The sequence below is a fragment of the Agelaius tricolor genome, unplaced genomic scaffold (genome assembly GCF_023055355.1).
Source record: "Agelaius tricolor isolate 1412-34295 unplaced genomic scaffold, bAgeTri1.0.p SCAF_12, whole genome shotgun sequence".
NCBI classification, from domain to species: Eukaryota; Metazoa; Chordata; class Aves; order Passeriformes; family Icteridae; genus Agelaius; species Agelaius tricolor.
Window position 1 is genome coordinate 21,033,439 of NW_027269272.1, and position 20,517 is coordinate 21,053,955.

At 40.8% G+C, this 20,517-nt stretch overlaps 1 protein-coding gene across 1 annotated transcript in view; it reads right to left on the bottom strand.

The window, feature by feature from the left end:
- NAALADL2 (N-acetylated alpha-linked acidic dipeptidase like 2) overlaps positions 1–19,326 on the bottom strand; it is a 406,939-nt gene extending 387,613 nt beyond the window's left edge. The window contains exon 1 of the mRNA XM_071438045.1: positions 19,125–19,326. The gene's annotated coding sequence lies outside the window, so the exon portion shown is untranslated. The remainder of the gene's footprint in view (positions 1–19,124) is intronic.
- Positions 19,327–20,517: the final 1,191 nt, after the last annotated feature.

Consider the following 20,517-nt stretch of genomic DNA (forward strand, 5'->3'; position numbering starts at 1 on the left):
TCTCTGCAAGAACCTCAGCTGGTACAAACAGGTAACATGTAACTAAGGAGAGGCAACATCAGCAAATGAATCTGAGGGCAGAGGCCAAAATCTGACCATGAACTGGTTTCTGGCACAATTCCAAACTCTGCAAACTGATATGTTGGATAAACACCTGAGCATCCAGTATCCACCACTACATAGGCTGGCAGTAACTTGGGAAAATGCAGCTGCACAGGGACGAAGTATCACACACAGGTGAGATGAAAATGCATTTGTCTGTAAGACACCCAGATGTTTGCTTACCTGCCAAGTAAACACACATTTGCTGTCACGTAAACCCAATGAGTATTTCTACACCTGTACACATCAAAGCATGCAGATTTCAATTAAACATAACACACAAATATGAATTCCAACAATATAGAAATGAACTACCAGGGTAATTACTCTGGAAGCATTGCAATTATGAGTGGCATCAGAATGCATTATGCTCTGTGTTGGCAAAAGAATTATTTTGTAATGGGTCAGAGAACTCCTTTCCACATGCTTTAATAATGAGCACACAAGCTTCAAAGGGGGTATCTATTTTAAAACTCTGCCATCATTTCAATGTCAGCATCTGAAAGAAACAGGCCCACTGGAAAAATACTTTTAAAAGTATGAAAATAAAGTGCATTACCTTAAAATGTTTTCAGAACAAAACAAAATGCAGTGGTCTGCAAGTCTCTACATTTCCTTTAAGGTCAGGAAGGTCAATTGAAATGAACAATTTTCACTTCTCACACAATCACAAGTCAAGCCTCATATATAAATACCTGCCACAGAAAGACTTTAAAATAAGTGTTCAGCAATAGATGAACAATATTCTAGAGGATTTTTGCAGGAAAAAAGTGCAGCTTAGCCATTCTATTTTAAATAGTTAATGTGTGTTCAAGTGGCCTTAATCTACTCTGACTAGCTCTTTAAGAAGAAGTCTAAATGCCTGCTTTAACATTACCTCTCTCTTGGTCAGTTCCACCTTTGCTATGTGCAATTTCTTTGCTGAAAGAATCACTGCATAGAAGGTCCCTTATAGAGCCTATTATCAGCATTTGGCTGGAGACAGCCCAAAAGCATTAAGCTTCCTGAAAAGCAAAAATGAGAGAGTCAAGCCCTAGCTTTTCACAAGAGCAAGGAAAAATGGCCTGGTTTTGAGAACAGCTTGCTGCACCCCTCTTAGCCAGCAAAGAACTGCAATTTTACAACTGCATGTCACAATGGATGTCTCTCCTCCATCCAGAGGGCCATGCATCCCTAGAGCTGGTTGTGTGTAAGTACAAAGAAAGTTGTGCCCTGACATTTAACTCCTGGGGAGCAGATGTAGAACAGAGCATCTAAACCAACACTGCTGCTTGCTGTAAATAAAGAGACAATTCATCCACTTCTGTCCCAGAGGGTGTGAAGAAAAACTCATGCCTAGCTGTGTTTATCTTCTCTTTGGTTTTTTTTTCTTCTTACCTATTTGTTTCTCTCAATGTCTGCAACATTAAAAGATAACTATTACCCTAGAAAACTGAGCGTTTTACAGAAAAAACTCAGTTTAATCTCCACTCTATTGCTCTAAAAATGGTGGAAAGGGCATGTATACTTACAGAGATTACACACACACACTTTTGTGCAGAAACAGAAAGTAGTCTTAATATAAGTGGGGAAATATCACAGAGTTCAGTGAGGAAATCCCACTTTGAACGTGAGCATAATGCAGGAACTGCAGCTCTGGCTGGCCTGGGACAGAGCACACCCTGTCAGAATCTGGCATGACTGAGTGATGCTAAAGAATGGCAATACTAAAGCTTCTCAATTTTGCTTGCATTACAAATATCCTTAAACAAGATTACTTTTGAAGGAGGAAAAAAAAAAAAGGCAAGGCAATAAAACATCATGTTTGAAGTCTTCTACTCCCTGAAATTTTTGTTCCTAAATCCAGAGGTGGCTGGACACATCAGGAAAGAATTAGCTTCCTTCTGCTGCAGGAATTCAACAGATTAACCTAATGCATGGATGGAACCTTGTTTGGGAGAGGAGAGAGATGCTGGCATCAGCCTGATGTATATGAAAGCAGACAGGCTACAAAGTTTAAGGAAGTACGAAAACTGTATGAGACAGTTTTGTGATTAAAAAGGAGATAATGAAATGGACAGAAGTTGTCAAAAAAATATTTCATTTTGCTTGGCTTACTGAAATAAGTATTGATGGCTACATTCCCAGCTTCATTGCAGTAAGCTTTAGATTAGGGCTATGGAGCTAACTCACTGTGATGCATCGCATGAGAGCAAGAAAAATTAAACAGTTCAAGCTGCGATCCTGTCAGATCTCAGAAGGCTGGCAGGACATGAGTGATCTAACAGGGAACTTCCACAGAGAGCTGGGAAATCGGCTCCTGTTTCTACTGAGCATGTGCTCTGCAAACTTGGCTCTGGAGGCTGAGGCTTCACCCAGGCTTCTGACCATGGAGATCAGTAACAAACTCCAGTGGCATCTGTTTCACGTTTATCCTCTCTCAACACAGAACAGCTCCAGCTAACACAGCTCACACAGGAACAAAAGTTCTAGAGTGGAGCTGCCCAAGTAATTTTATTATTTTAATGACAGGTAAGACCTTTTTGGTTAAAATCCAGGGCAGTCACTAAGAGAATGGTTCATCAATCTTCTAACACGAAATGCCCTTCACTTTCCATGCCAGCCAGAAGTGCTGCAATGTTGTCTGCACTGCAACCACTGAGTGGCTGACAATTCCCCACAGCCAAGACTTCTGAAGCACCAGACCACAGAATCTCCCTAGAACTGCTGTGTACACTCAGCATATCAGGATGTTGCATATCCTTCATTAGAAGGACCACAGAACCACATGAAAACAAGAGAGGGTTTCCCCTTGCACTGCAGGCCTAGGGCAGGAGTCTCCACACACCAATGATCCATTGCAGCTGTTGAACAATGGTCTATTTTAAATAAGGGACAGTGTGACAATGCTCTGCAAATGTTGTACCAAGGTTTACCCTGTAATATTAAAATAATTGTGGAGATTGTACTGGAGGAAATTAAATGCTGCTCCAGTTCATTAATGGTTTTCACACCTTAAACTCCACTAAGGTGCCTTGGTCATTTCACAGGACACAGCTTATATTAATTAAGTCTTGTGTACTTGCCTGCAATAGGTTCACAATCCTTTAACCTCAAAAACAGGCAACATAATCTGTTTTACCACTATTATGTAAAAATTATCACATAAACATTACCAAGAATGCTCCAGAACAAACTCAGGCAAGTTCTAATTTTTCCTGCTTTCAATTCTTTCACCAACCTCACTCCACTGTGAGTTTTCATGACATGCTGACTTCATCACTGTCACAGAGTATAGCATAAATGTCCCATTTCATTACAGTAGAAAAAATTTCTGTGCCCAGTCTTAAGCAAACAAACAGGGAACATGACTTACTTTTGATATGAAGAGATTGATAACTTTGAATTTTAAAATTGTACTTGATGTTTCCCAGATCTTCACTTCCCATAATAAAGGTAGAAAATCCTCATCTGCAAATTGCTAAAAATAATCAGTTGCAAGATGTGACCTTGGATAAAGCAATGTTAAATTGGCCAGCAAATTTTTTGGAGGCATCACTGTTATTAACTTGCAATTTTTTCATTTCAGTCTGCCAGTGATGCTTGGCAGGTTATAATTTTTCATTTTCTCACTTGGCTGATGCTCACTCAAGTAGAGATTATGGAGATAGTGGTGGAGAATTTTTACAAAGATTTTTCCCCTTTCACTCAATCATATCAGGATTCAAACACAGATTGTCTCTGTGAGGTGGGTTACCTCTGTAACAGGATTACTGACAAGGATCCTCTCAGTATTCCAATGGCAGGAACAGTTCATGGGCTCTCCAGTGCCAGCTGGACCAAGTGCTACCTGCTGAGTGCATTCCCAACAGGAATGATGTGGCCCAACCTCACTTCTGCTTTAACTGTTAATATACAAGAGAAGTTCAAAACTTTAGTGAATTGGTATTTTCTCTTGAGGTCACTGCTCCTTTAATTTATTTTTTTTTAAACCACTGATCCCTTTCTACTAAGAGTATTCCCCACTCATGACTAAGTTTCTTTGCCTCCACATCACCTTCCCACTCTCTCATCATTTCCTTGCCACTGATTTAATGCGTAAAAACTGTAATGAACAGCTCCTCCCAGTGATCATCCTGGAACAACACTTCCTATTTCTTAGAGGGTTTTTTTTTGTTTCCTTTTTCACTCCAAAGAGCCTCTGTTCACAAGGAAAATGTCCAGAACACAAATATCTGACTGAACATAAACAGATCCAAAAACGCGCTATTAAGTTGTTCTGCCTTTGGTGGGGAACCAAACGCATCCTCCTGCCAGAAGATCCATTTTGTGACAATCCTCTGACTAAAAATACCTGTCCCCCCAGCAACTCTGATCCAGGAATTGTACATGACACGCTGTGAATATCTGCAGCACTTTCCTCATTATCAGGAAGGGTTTTTCTATCACTATTCTCCCAGTCAGAGTTTGTGCAGGAAGGGAACGGCGAGGGGAAGGTGAAGAACACATTAAAGGCTGCACACCAGAAGCATCAGTCACCACACAAGGCATCATCATCCACCAGAAACCACAGTTCAAACAAAGCTGGAAACAATATCAGGTTTTTACTACTGGATACAGCCCAAAAGGTATTAAAACAGTTGGACAAAACATGCCATTGCCTTCCTAATTATCCATTTTTAGCCTTCCTACTCAAACCATGCATATTCAGTACAAAGAAGCAATCACTGACCTGAGTGCAGAGAGAAACAAGCTCACATTTATTTATTTTGCCTTTCTCTTTTTTAACTTTTCATGTATTTATTATCCTAGCAACTGTGTCAAGAATGAAATACATGGCAAGACTGCCATTGAAAATAAGCTTCATCATTCAGTCAAAGAGATGAAAATTTTGGCTGATATCTAGAGTGACACGGTAAGGTTTCTAAAATCTTATGACTATATAAAACTATTAACTCAGATCTAATTCACTGCTTCTTATTGCATTTTCTGAAACATCATTAGAAAGACAGCATAACATCCCTCATTTTATAGGCAGGGAACTGCAAGCACAGGAAAGAAAAGTAGCATTGGGCAAGGCCACACAGGGGAACAGTGGCTGTATTTTAATAGTGACCAAGTCTTCAAAATCAAAGTTCATTCCCACTTCTGTTCAGATATTCACATTCTAGACATTTTCCTTGTGAATAGAAAACATTTAAAGTAAAAATTAACAATAAAAACAACAAAACAATAATTAAAAAACAAACCCCAAATAACAAAAAAAAAAACTTCCATTCTTCAAGTGAGACAATTTCCCTTCAGTTCAAGACTGCATTTCCAGCAGCCTCACAGTCCAGAGAACAACAAATAATGTTCAGGAGCTCCCCAAGAGCCTATTCCAGGCTTTGACAGAGCTCCTAGTTATGTGATTCCTGGCTTACAACCCATGGAAAGTTGCTTTTAACATCTGCTGCTCCATTAACACATCCAGCAACACCATGAAATCAGCAGAGAACCCAGGGAACCCCATCCCCAGGGCACCCAGCAGCCCCCTGGGAAGCTGCAGCAGGTAAGGAATTCAGCTGTGCAGCACCCATCCTGCCTCACTTCATGGAGGTGCAATGCTGGCCTCACCATACACAGTTGGCAGAACTACAGAACATCCACTCAGATGAAATTCTGACCTAATAAAATATTTTTTCTCAATCAACTTGGACCTAGGTTGGAGAATATACATTTCAGTAATATATAAATATGCTATTGTAAGTTTTTTTAAGCAGGGTTATTTGGGGCTTGGGTTTTACATTTTTTTTGTTCACCTCTCACAACTGGACTTGTTCCATAAGCTGATTAACACTAATTTAGCTCTGTTAGTGACCACTTGTGCCAGTCAAAGCATATCATGTGATGGAGGGACAACACAAAACAAAAAAGGACACAATTGAGTTGCATTAGTCAAGACTGAATTTCTCAACATAACACTGCAAAATGCTCAGGTCTTTCCATGTATTTCTTTCCACCAGATTAATTCTCTTAAAAACTACCAGATTTACATCAAGTCTGACCTCAGGTCCACTGAAGTCCGACAGCTGACACATCTGGAACAGACATGAATTACAGTTGTAAGCAGCTACAGCACTCTGACAACCTCTGCTAGTTAAAAGGAAACAAAATTTGATGTAGTACTAGGAGCTGAGTTTTAGCAAAAAAAAGCCTTGAATCTTTATGCACCTGCCTAAAGCTAATAAACTCATGCATAGATCAGGAAAAAAATCAAATTCAAATAAACTATTCATGAATCTTTGTTACTTATACATAAGGAATCCAATAAAGAAAGCTACTCTGGAAGCAAAGAATGCAATATAAATGTGTTCCAGCTTCCTTTGCTGGATTTTTTTTTAACCATATCCCACCCCTGCTTTGCCCTGTGGCAACATGCTTGAATAACTCAGACTTTTCTTAGGTACTCATTATTGTACAACAATCTATTCTGCATATGATTTTCTATCTATCCAACAAGACAAAGAACCCACTTTCTCCTCCTCAGAGCATCTTTTACTATTAAATAAAAAGATTTCTTTGATGTCTGCTGACGCAGGACAACACAAGTTTTGTGCTGTCACATAGGTGTGGCAGTGTCACCGTAAGGATCCAAATACAGCTCTCAGGTCACCCTAAATGCACAAGGAATTCGTGGAAGGGGCCCTGCACATGTGAGAACTGGGGCTGCTCCCATCAGCTCTTGACCTTCAGCCAGGCAAAGTCAGCCCAGCACTCAATGGACAAGCCTGACTATTTCAGATTTTTTTTTCCAGCCACCTGTGTAGCATTTACAGTCACCTGAGCTTGCCAGCGACTGCAGATCTTTATTCATAACAAAAAGTAATTATCTCCTCACAAGGAAGTGAAGTCTGTGAGATTTCAGCAAACATTCTTCATTAATTTGTTGAATTAGCAGAAGAAAGCATATAATCGCCAATATTAATGCTTTGCTGAGCAGGAGCCCTGACTTAAGCACTGGGTAAGTCACCTGTAAATCCAGAGATCTAAATTTCATTGTCCCCAAATTAGCTTGATTAAAGCAATCACTACAAAAGCCAAGCACCTCAGATACCTCAGTGCCTTTTGGATCAGTACAAGCTCAGGTAAAGTCTTTTATTTTTCCTAATACACCCACACATCCCCACCCCTGGAAAATGAGGCTTAAAACAATGTCAGAAGAAGCCTAAATTAAAGAAACAAAAGTTAGTGGCTGAGGATGAGGAATAAATATTGCCCAGAAAGACACTAAGCTATTAATGAAAACAATTTCAGCATGTATTTTAGTAGTAGGGTATTTAAAAAAAATACAATATTAATATAGAGTTCATGAAGGCAAAACCAATCTCAGAAAAAAAAAAAACACCCACACAACTCCCCAACAGTTTAGCTTCATTACACTGATTGCAAAATCTTGCATACTTTAGGCTGTGTATATTTATTTTGTTCAAGTCTAACCTGCTGTCCAGTCCACCTCACCCAGCCAAGTAAGAATATAAAAAACACAAATATCACAAAAATGACAAGTCTTCAAAAATGTCCTCTGGAAAAGATGTAGAATTCTCTCATCTTAACAGAATCTCAGACAAACACTGAATCAATCCCTCTTTACTTCATAGTGGTGTTCTTATTACAAAGCCCTGATAAACCACACTCAGTACTGACTCTGCACAAAGTACTCTTGATTAAATTAGTTTTCATGGGCCCTTCCTTTTAATTTTTAACCTGCTGCAATAACTAACAAAATACAGCAGAGAGCTCTGCAGAATCTGATTAGTATGGCAGGGTTAAAAAAATGCTCTGAAACAGAAATCACACACTGGCCTGCATGTTATAGTCAGTGCCTATAGACTATCAGAAATTAGGTTTTAAGCAAAGCCTAGATTGAGAAAAGATTACCAGGAAAGACTGAGGTAATATTTATATTAGCTTCTGTACATTCAGGAACTTCTGGGTGCATATAGAATGTCCCCAGGAAGCTCCTATATCTAGATTTCCATCAGTGAATAATTATTCAGGTTTAATCCATTTCCAGATTGCTTTTTATTTGAGAAATATCTACCCAAGTTCCCACTCAATATCAGAAAAAGGGTCAGTGTGCATTTTAAAGCAGTTTGTGAGGCACATCTCATATCACTGCAAGGCAATTTCCTCTACACAGTTTCAAAGAAAATTCTCTTCTTTTGCCATGCCACTTTTCCTCACAAACCAGTATAACTTTGTGTCAGCCAGCAGTCAATCATTTCAACAGAAGCACATCCACATAGCAGGTAAGAACACTGCACATTGTACAAGATAATTGAGTAAAAGTTTCTACAAGGAATTCCTCCAAGGCAAGAGATAAACAATAAATGGATTAATATTCCCTACAGAGCACTGTAATAATAATCTTTGAAGTTTCTCTACAGCTTTTAGTTAATTTATTCTAGAACCAACAGTGTAAATGCTAGCTTCTAACAGAATAAAAATCAAATTCCCACAGAAGTAGTTTAAGATCTAAGTACCTCGACAGTTTCCCTTTAAATCACATTCATTTCAATCCTGAAAAACCAAATTACTTTGATATATTTCTTACACTGACACTTTTATGCCTTCTCAGGACATCGGGGATATTCAGACTTTTGAACCAATACTTAAAAAAAATATACACGCTAAAGGTCAAGAATTTTTTTTTCTTTTTTTGGTAACACTTCTATCTCATCTTTCTAGGAAGGGTCATTACTTAACGCCTTTCAACCAAAATACAGAAAAAGAAATGTCTCCATTAAACATAGAAAGAATTTGACTTCAAAACTGAATCACACTGAGTATCTGCTAGAAAAAGGAAAAAATTACTTAGGCTTTGCCACTTAAGAGATTAGAAAAATCTAGATCTAGAAAGATATTTTTTTTCTATAAGGAAAAAAAAAAACCAAATAAGAAAAACAAAGAGCAGAAAGTAGTCCTTATACATCAGTACTTTTTTTCAAAAACACACTTCTCACAAGTTTCTCATCCATGCTTGGATGAGCAAAATACAGCAAACAAAAAAATTCTGCCTTAGGAAGTAGCAACAATTCAACTATAATTTGATATTTACTAATGTTTTTTCCATTCCTTTCAAGTATTGGAACACAAGTCTTTTACTGGAAGGAAGGCTGGAGAACACCAGAGAGTTTCACCCCACCCTTCCAGGGGCTGTCAGTGCCTCTGCTCTGACACACACAACTCCAGCGGGCCCCGATCCATCAGCAGCCAGAAAACAAACACATTTCAGTCCTGGAGTGGGTAAGAGAAAACCAGAACTTTTTTCAAAAGGGAGACTGTCTCAGGTTACTGGCACATAACTTGAAATAACAGTTCCATAATTCTTCAAACTTGCTATTTCCCAAGAAATGCACACTTCCATTAATACACCTCAGATCCCTCTTAGAATAGGCACTCAGAAAAATTCCTATAAATATTCTCTACAGCCTTTCTGGAAACTATTTACAAACTCAGAGGCCACAAGCCTAGCTGATCAAGATTGTACATATATAAATAAACTCTTTATTGTCTCTGTACATCAGTGTATAACTGCTACATATATGAAAACATGTATTTCATTTCAGTCCCCTGTTCAAAAGTACATCAGTAATTCTTATTTGCAAGAACCATCTTGACATTGCTCAAAAGAATAAAGCAACAGATGCTTCATTTTACAAACAAAAAGTAAAAGCAAAACAATAACTGTATCAAAAAACCCAAACAAACAAAGCTAAAACTCCACACCTGTGCCACAGAAGTATCCTACCTTGGAACATGTATTCCAGAATATTTTTGTTCCTGGGACTTTCTGGTCCTGAACTGCTGGATCTTTGAATATTCACATTAATAAATTTAAAAAAATACTTGAAATCTATTTTGGTTTTTTTTTCCTCCTGCAGAGCAGACATGTTTTGCTCTAGAAAAACTGAAGCGCTCTCAAGAACTGGTTAGATAGTGAAACCCATGTAAAACACACATGCAAAGTTAGTGAATTTACACTTTCAGAGTTAATCACCCACTCAACTTCAAAATCTACACTTAATTGCTGGCATACAAAACACACCAAGAATGAAGTGTGGATACAGAATCACTTTTTGCTGTGGTGGAGTATTAACTGTGCAGAAAAGCCAGCTAGACCACAGGGGAAATTAGTATTTATCCACACACACACTTATGAAAAACAGCTGTTAGGAAACATGAGGGAAAAAAATCCTTTTTTGACTAAGGATGAAAGCAAGAGAACACGTCCCAAAATAGTCATTTTCAAAGCATTACAAGTAGGTGGATGAAGCAAGTGAAAAGAAACCACAACTTGGCAATCAAGAAAAGCTCTTTATTAAAACTGCATAGGCTAGTAATTGATCAGGATAGAGAAGTAATTTTTATTTTTCCCTGGAAGCACCACATTCTCCACAGCCTCTTTGCTCACTTCATGTATTTTTTCCTACTCCTTCCATGAAGACAAAAATCAAACCATCTGGCTTGTGCCAGACATATTTGCCCATGTTGTATCTGTTTTTCAGACAGCAGAAACTCATCAAGCACCTAATGCATGTGATTAGCTGGTAGGAAAACAAGAATTCAATTTGACTTAAAAATATCTTTGCATTTGTTCTCATTCCATCCCAGGAGAACACTGGATACTTCTGCATACTTATCTGCAGCTCAGAGAGGCTCAGCATGCTGAGCACATGCTCACGCATCATCTCTGGGCCAACACTTTGGTCTGAAAAAAGACCAGGTTTTGAGTATCCCAGCACTGCCCCTCTTGTGGAAGCACTTATATAAATAATACTGAATAGGCTTTATTCTCAGTTGATACAGTAGAAATATGCAGTAATGCAACGTCTCACTACTGAAATAAAATTCTGGAGGGATGTTTCTTTCATCATGTAACTATCCTCCCTGTCTAATCAAAACTTGAAGTTTTTCCCCCTTAATGCATGGCTGCAGTGGCTCTCTCACAGAATGGGGATGAGGGCACAACTTCCTTTAATAGTTAAAGGAAGCAACAGCCTGATCAAGCCATTGCTTTCATCCACAGCTATTGTCAGAGTCCTCTAAATGAGTAAATCCACTACTATTTTATTAGGCTTCCATAGCTCAGCCTCAGACAGAGGCTGGAGCCAGAGGCACAGTAAATTCCATTTTTGTACACAGGTGACCCCAAGGTTTCAGTTTCCTCCTCACAGGGGGCTCCTTCAGGCAGCAGATGCTCTGCAGTGGCTCCCACAACAACTGCAGTGTCAACAGGAAGATTACAAAATTCCTAAGCCCCCAACATAATGCTTTATTTGCTGTAGATACAAGGTGTGTATCTACAGCAGTTCAGTATTTTTTGCTGCTCTCTGATTACATTTCAAATATTCACGCAAGACATGATTTCTGTGCCAGAGCCCATACGGATTTGTTCCTACCAAAATAGTACTAAAACAAAGTTATTTGGAGAAAATAACCACGAGGAAAATACACTTCTTAACGTGCCCAAATATTGTCATAAAAACCCCCAACAACTAAGCAAGGGAATAATGAAAAACAATTAACTCATGTGGACAGGAAAACAACATAAATCCCTGCCTTTAGTCTCACCCAGCGTGATGTTTGTGATTCATAGATGTAAATTTCTTGGAACACATTTGTAAAAAGTCATGTTTAATAATTTAACGTGTCAATGCAGCCTGCAGCACCCACCTAAAAGTTCCTGTGAGACTTTACTAACAAGTTCATTTTTTCTCACGATTGGCATGACCAGTGGATTTCAAATTTCATATTAAAAGACAAATAGAAAAATTCATCATCTGCCTACTGTTTTTTCCCCAGGGGATTTTGGATCACATTTAGTGCCAATGAGGCATCAAATTGACGGCAGAGAACCAGCTGTGGTGGTGGTGGTGAGCTGCCCAAAGGTGCTGAAGGAGCTTAGTGGTGTCACCAGGGGACTGTTCCCCAACAGCTTCCAAAGCTGGAAATTTGAGAACTGGAAGAGTCAAGTCTTAAAAGGCACAAATAAAGATGCAGAAACTCAAGATCATTCAGTGTCACCTCGCTCAGGACCACTCTTGCCAAAGTACTGCACAAAATAAACTCTAGGCAAGCAACCCTTGCCTGCACTTGGGAACAATCCACATTATACAAACACAGTGACAAAGGCTCAGTGTAACTCCACATCTCTGCTGGCTTTAGAGCACACTGACATCAGCTGTGACACAACCTGGAATGCTCCACAGGAGCTAAAACCACATTTCTTTTAGACAATCTGGAATAAAGCTTCAAAATGTAGTTTCAAAATGTAAAACTTCCTCGAAGCCCCACATACAAACACCATCTGCTCTTCTGCAAAAGGTATAACATTTGAAATAATATTCTTTTCTCTCCCTCTTAGTATATTCCATCATGAAGAGAAAACTTTATTTATATAAAGAGCCCACAAAATGAAGTTCCATAAAAACAGGAACATATGGCCAAATAATTCTGAATAGCACTTAGCATATTCATCTGTAAAATAAGAACTATAATGGGCAGATAAATACACCCAAGTCTCCTTGGAAATTGTCAGTATACACATTGTTTTCTGCAAATAATTACCTTTTTTAAAAAATTTCTCACCCATCACTCTACATTACAATTTTACTAAAGTTAATCTTTTTAAACCACAAACTTGGCCCATGACACCTTATATCACACATATTAACAGCATAAGTCAGTGCATAAAGGAAAAAAATATCTTATGTTTTATGAAAGTTAATTTTTACTACCATTGCAAAGACAAAGCTTGAAACAAATTTAGGCAATCTCTAACATGAACAGAAATAGAAAATAAACGCAGAACTTGGAACATAAAACGCAGAACTTGGAACATAAAAATAAATGCCTAGAAAGAATAATAACTAAAAACAGTCCTGAAGGAAAGTATGAATTCACCTATGAATTAGTTTCTGCTATTAGTAAGGAGAAAAACAACATGTGGTCAAACATCTCTGTCTTGCACACTCACTGCTGCAGGTTTTTCTGTAATTGCAGCCTTCAGAACCATCCATCATCCAGCTGTTTCTAAGCTGTTCAACATTTGTAAGGAAGTGTGCAATCAAAGTAAGTGGCTTAAATCTGTGGACTGAGCCCCAAAACCTCCACTTTTTCAGCTTTTTCCAACACTTACACTGAGCAATACAACAAATATCCAGCTCTCTCTTCAGCACGTATCATGAAACTTTCTGGATACTTGCACATAATCCCTTGAGACAAGAAGCACAATCACCTTCAGACATTCAAAAATCCTTCCAGCTGCAGACTTTTCCTGCTGTAATTTGCTGCAGTTTTATAACCAGCTGGTCCTCATCATATACATGATTTGGTTCACCAAACCCTGCTCCCTAATCAATCCCCTGGTCATTGCTTCAGTATCCTCTGGGATTTAAGAAAAAAAGACTGGTTTCACTGAGTGATGTGCTCTTAGCTTGGCCCTTTCCATTTATTTTGATGATCTCTCATCATATTGAAGGCTGATTCCTGACGTGTTCTCCATAAAGCTGAAGAGTTTATACAAGACAGGCATATCTTATTTGACTTGTGCTGCAGCTTGACTTCTGCTCATCCTGTCAAACTGTGTCAAAGGGAGGGGATGTTCCATTCTTTTATTTCTCCCCATGCTGCTGTCACAGTTTAACCCCCTGCAAGGGGATCCAACCCAGCCCCACACAGCCACTCCCCCACCGAGAGAAGAGGAAGAAAAATCAGAAAAGTGAGAAAAGCCATGGGCTGAGATAAAGCCAGTTTAACAGGTGAAGTAAAAGCTGTGCATGAAAGCAAAACCAAACATGGAATTTGGTTCCCCACTTCCCATGGGCAGGCAGATGTGCAGACAACCCCAGAAAGGACTGGATCCATCACACCTAAAAATGACTTGGGAAAATAAGTGCCATCACTCCAGATGTCCCCTTCTTCTGCTTCCCTGCTTTATGCTGAGCACCACCCCACGCAGTCTGGCATATTCCCAGGGTCACTGGGATCAGCTATCCCAACTCTGACCCTTCCAACTCCTTGTGCACCCCCAGCCCCCTCACTGGTGGGGTGAGGAGCAGAAAAGGCCTTGGCCCTGTGCAAGCACTGCTCAGAGCTAACCAAAACATCTCGTTACTATCAATACCATTTCCAGCACAAATGCAGAGCACAGCCCTGTTCCAGCTACCAGGAAGAAAATTAACTCTATCCCCAGCAAAACCAGCACAGCTGCCTACAATTCCACTAAGCCTGAGACCTGAAAGCACTGACTGCTAAAGGCATGTAAAACTGAGCACAGGAAAAACCTCAGAACATTCCTGCTGGCTCTTCACTGCAGGAGATAATGCATTATAACACAGATTTCCCCCAAATCTCTGCAGGATCTACAAATCCCTCCTTGCAAACCCTCCAATAATTCCCACACACACACAGAGTATGTTCTGTTACCACCCTGTTGTATTCAGCAGCTTTCTATAGCAGCCCAAGTGTTCTCTTCTATGAAACTTACTCAATGACAGCAGGATTTTTGTTTTGTTTTTTTTTTAATTTCACCTTTCTTTCAGATTCTGAACTTCAACCACCTTAATTTCCACAGTACTTTCAAGAAAACCTGTAAGGAATCTTAGCAACTGGCGTATTAATTTAGTATTTTAAATGGCCAAGACCTCCTAATGCAGAAATTGAGTGTAATAACATCTTTGCATTGCTGAAGAATTACTCGCCATCCCAACTTTTCAACCTTCAGTACAGTTAAAACAAATTCTTGTTTAAGAATTCTTTGTTTTGGGGGTTGGACTACAGGATTTCCAGACATCCTCTCCCAACTCTAACTATTCTGTGATTCATCATTTCCAGGCATTTTAGACATCTAAAAGTCTTCAGTTATCCATCAGTTCTGTTCTAATTTCAACAGTCTCCTGGGCTAACCATATTTTATGATTGTCTTTTTATGTAGATGCCAGTGTTTAGATACAGGAAAAAATACTTTGATCATCTGCTGTGATTTGTATAGCACATGGACACATGCCCTCAATTAAGTTTTACTTAGGTACATCTTAAAGGAATAATACAGTGTTTGAATTAAAATTTTCCTTTGATGAATATCCTACTACTATGTGCAATAAATTACCCTCTTGCTGAAGATGTAATTCTTATTTCTACTGCAAATGTGTCTGGCTCATATTTTAGCCACAGGATCTTGATATCCCATCATTTTCTGCTTCATCACAGAATTTCAGTTCGCAAGGCACACACTTGAACATTGCAATCAAGTCCCTCCCCTCCTTTCTCTTTGATAATATTTAACATATTGAGCTCTTAGAATTTCTCCCTCAGGAGCTATTTTCAGCCCTTATTCATTCTTAGAGTTCTTCTCTGAAGTCTCTTTGACTCTTATCCTGCTTGAAGTATGAACACCCAAACTTGACAGAAGATTCTTGGCATGATCTCACTATTGCCAAATACAAAGACACAGTACATTTCCCACCCAGTCATATAGAGATTGGGTCACACTGGAGCTTTTCCACAAGTTCTCTCAAATTAATCTCTATTTACATGGAAAACAGTTAACTGAGAAGCTAAAACAAGCAATCCAGAGAAAACTAAAGAACAGACCCAACAATTCTACCAATTCAAATTCCCAGACGACCACTGCATATATCCCCCTCCCTACACATGTTTGGGAGACACATCCCTCTGATTTTCAAGCAGAAAGCCCAAAACAACTGCGTGGCTGAGAATCCTTTGGCTCTGGATAAATGATGTACTTAGTAGTGTATAGAGTTAACCAGCCTGAATTCAAAGTCAAGGCTTACTGAGGTTAACAACCCACGTCAATAGTGTTGTATCATCCATTTTCGACACAAGGAACAGATCAGTAATAAATAACAGCATATTCACATTTTTATTCAGTTCCTGTACCTATTTTGTGTCTCATATCCACAAAGAACTATAAACACATTTGTACAAGAAAGCAGAAGAAGCAGTGTTGGTGAACCTTCATTTGCCTCCTTCTTGACTATGTTTTCAGATATGCAGTCTTGGTATTTTTTTCCCTGCTAGATCCCAACTGACCAACAGCTCCCATGGCAAGAAGATGGCAGAGAGAAAACAACTGCTCTTCTGCACTCAGCCTGGGCTGTGACAGGTGCACTTGATTATTATTTTTTTTGAAACTATACAGGTACTGGAGGATGAACAGTGACCTTTGCTGCTTCCCTGCACAGCAGCATTAACCAGGCACACTGGCAGACCCAAGAGATGCATGCCTGAGGAACAAAGTGCTGTGATGCATATGGTGCCAAGTCTTTGAGAACAAAATGCTTTGTTTTCAACTGATGACAGAATCACAGAACCTCCTAGGCTGGAAAAGGCCTCTAAGAACATCGAGTCAACCATTAACCCAGCACCGTCAAGCCCAGCACTGAACGTTGTCACATTTCCAGATCTTTTAAATTCCTCCAGGGATGAGAACTCCTCCACTCTCCTGAGCAGATTGTTCCAGTGCTCAACAGCCTTTTTCTGTGAAGAATTTTTTTTCCAACATCCAATCTAAACCCCCCCAGGCATAAGCAGTTTCCTCTTGTCCTTTTGCTTGTTACTCGAAGAAGAGACTGAACCTCACCTGGCTAGACACTCCTTTCCCAGTCAGAACACTGACTTACTTACTGGAGTCAATTTCCACATTAGTATCTCTTCTGGATCCCACAGCTATAGACAAGGCCTATTTCATAGCTAGATTAATTACAAACCAAAGTATGATCTGCACAAAAATGCCAAACAGGATCCCAGTCCTACTCAGTTTTAATTTAGAGCCATCTATCAGTGATGTCCTCATATTACATGGCATGCTCCTAATGAACTCATTTATAAATGTATTTATAATGCATGTGTCTAAACACCAAAGCAAACATCACAGGGGAGGAGAGGGTTGGAAAAGAAGAAAATGAAACCAAACAAAACGAGAAAGCATAACACGTCCCAAGCAGAGTTTAGGCAATTCTATACTGCAGGAATGCTGGCCTTGCCAACAAAATTAGGTTTAGAGTAGAAGATCCAGAGCCACTGAAAAAATCTGAGGATTTAGAAATGTCTATTTGACAGATTGCCATAATGAAGATCTACAGCACACGTTCCCTGGAGGATTACATGTGAATCACAAAGAAGTTCTGAAATAAATCTGTTTATTAAGGGGGAGATAAAGCACTTTGAAGGTCTATTTTTGTCTGGTTTGTATTCATACCCTGAGGTTATTTAAAAAGGGGGAAAGACTAATGCAGGTATGTACCACAGCAGTGACAGGCAAAGACTTCAGCTATGAGGATTAACAGAGCGGGAAGTCATATGATCCAGCATGACTATGGGAGCTGCTACCAAAAAACTGCAGCTTGTGACATGCATGTGAGCATCTTTCTATTAACTTAGACAATTCTCACTTTCTTCCCATTTAAACCTTATTTTCTGCTTCAGATAAACAACCTGGACCCAACTCTTCGATGCAAGAAACCCCCAGTTTTCCATTGTCACAAACAAAAGTATTGCTTCGTTATAGAACAATGTGACCTGTTGCAGCCAACATTTTCAGCAATGTAAAACTCTCATAATTTTAAGGGATGTGAAAAAACAACTCTGCAAAGTTTAGATAGACACTAAAACCAAGAAATAACTGATGAAACTTGGAAAAAAGTGTGTTTCTGGGGATAATTTTTTAAAGAAAATATCGTGTGTGTAGCTCTAGGGTTTTAATTAAAAAACTCCAGCAGAAAAAAAAAAACTGCTAAAGATATGCTACAAAAGATCACTCTTTGGCTTGTTTCAGGTGATTAACTTTATGGTAGATTATCATACAGTTAAGACATCTACTAGGAATGTGATCCATGACCAAAATTCAGGAGACACTCTTTAGTATTTCGATGATAGCAGAGATAAATGCTGTGTTATGGATGTACTGGGACTCATACAAGAGCTCTTTAGATTAAAATTCTAAAAATACATACAGTTATTGCTTGATATACAGGACTGGCATCGATACAGTTTCAGTCATCTAATGCTTTCCATATGCTAACCACTGAACAAATAAATTTGCCTGTAAATGCAAGAAATATGTACCAAGTAATAAATAAGCCAACATGAAACAGGCCGTTCATATCAGGGTTAAAAATCTAAATTCTTTATTTCTTCCCCGAATATTTCTGTCCTGATGACTCAGCAACAATTTCGCAAGTTTCAGCTGAAGTCAGCGAGATGCCTCAGTGCTGTTTTGCAAGTGTCAACTCCACGCTTGTTACGGAGTTTATTTTAATTACAATTTTGAGGCCATCTCAGTTCCAGGAGACGAACACCTGCCGAAGTCAAGGAGCTCTGCATGGATGCAGAAACCAAGACACCGAGGATCACACAGAAGGGCGACAGTGACAATGTTGTCCTAGACGGAAAATTGCGAAATTCCCCGCCTGCGTTTCTGGTACCCTGAGCACCCCCCGAACCCCGAGGGGAGCGCGTCCTGCCATCCTCCCGACTGCGCTCACGGCTTGCACAGAGTTTTCAACCCGTCACACAGCTCACTGTGTTTTGGGGAGTCCGTTTCAATATTTAGTAAACACATCGCTCAGTTTCTAAACTCAAGCGAGTGACACCACCCTCGTGTCCCGTTTCCGGGCGAACAGAAAGCAAAGAGCAGAACACGGAGCGGCTCCCCGCGGGCAGTGGGAACCAGGGATGGAGAGAGAGCGGGAGCTCCCGGGCTGTGCGGGACGGTCCGCACGCCGCATTTACCTGTCCTACCGCAAACCAGCTCCAGCCCGGAGCCCCCGCAGGAGCAGCCCCGGATCCACTCATTTCCCCGAGTTCCCAGTTACTTTTAGGAAAAAAAAAAAAAAAAACACGCACGGAGCTGACCGAGCTCTCCTCCGCGCTGACAGCCGGGCTCCTCCTCGCCCGCACGGTCGCGGTGAGGAGCCCGATCTCCCGCCCGCCCTTGGTCCGCCGGACCCGGCGTTACCGGCGCTGCCCCGCGTTACCTGCGCTGCCCCGCGGTACCCGCGCTGCCCTGCGCGGTGCCCGGCGGTACCCGGCGGTAAATGCGCTGTACCCGGTGGTACCCGCGCTGTGCCTGGCGGTACCTGCGCTGCCCCGCGCGGTGCCCGGCGCCGCACTGCCCGGCCCGGCCCGCCCAGGGAGTTTTCAGCAGCCGTAAAGCGGAGCGCGCCCGGCCCCGGCCGTGAGGGGCCACCCCGGGGAGCGCCCGCGGGGCCGCGCCGGAGCCGCCGGGCCCCGCCGGGACGGGACGGAGAGGGGAGGGCGTTCAGGGGATCGCGGGATGGTTGGGTTGTAAAGGGCATCTTGTTACAACTCTGGTGCCGCGGGCAGGGACGCCTTCCACTAGAGCAGGGTGCGCAAAGCTCTGTCCAGCCCGGCACTGAGCGCTGCCAGGGATGGGGCAGCCATGGCTTCTGTGCGCAACCTGTGGCAGGGTCTCACCGCCCGCACAGGGAAGAGTTTCTGTCATATGTCTAATCTAAGTCTACCCTCTCTCCACCGAAAGCTATTCTCCATCATATCATTCCATCCCTTGCCAAAACCCCTCTCTTAGCCCCTTTAACTAGGAGGGGCTCTGAGGTTTCCTTGGAGTTTTCTCATCTCCACGCTGAACAGCCCAAAGTCTCTCAGCCTTTTGCACCTTTTAACAGATAATGGTGGTGTTCAAGCCTTGTTTTACATCTTTTGTGGGGAGGATAATTTCTGATGTGCAGCTTTTTGTGCCCCTACAAGTCACAGCCCCGCAGCTGGGAGGGGAGATGAGAGGAGCTGAGCCTGCCCTGGGCAGGCAGGAGCCGCACCCCGCTTATCCCTGAACATCCCTGAACATCCGAGCACGGCGGGCACGCCTGAAACCAAGCCCTGAAGGATCGAACCGCAGCAGAGCGCAGTTCTGTAGGTGTCTGAACTGCTGCAATTACACCGCTCTCACAAAGCCTCTTAACAGGTAAACTTTGATCTTGAACGCGCTGCCATTACAATACTGCCTCCTTCGTAAAACAAATTTCCCCGACCCAGATTAATGACTTAGTTCTGCTTGGAAGCGTTTTGCTGTTAATTCTGTCCCTAAATCTACAATTTGTCCTATAATCCCGGATGCTACCACACAAGTTACAGGGCTCAGCTGTTCAACAAAGGCAGGAAAAGCATCAGACTGGTAAATTTCACTCTCTGAAGTCAGGGTTAGTATTGTTTAAGAGAATTAGTGAGAAAAATGTTCATTTTAAGGAGAAATATATCCAGCCACTTTTCCCAGAAAGACGCTTATGAAAGAAAAAAAAATTAAAATGTTTTCCCTACTGAATAAAAACTACTATTGGAATAAAAGCATCTTAGCCCAGCAGCTGCTGCAGAAAAGGCAGAAAACAAAGTCTT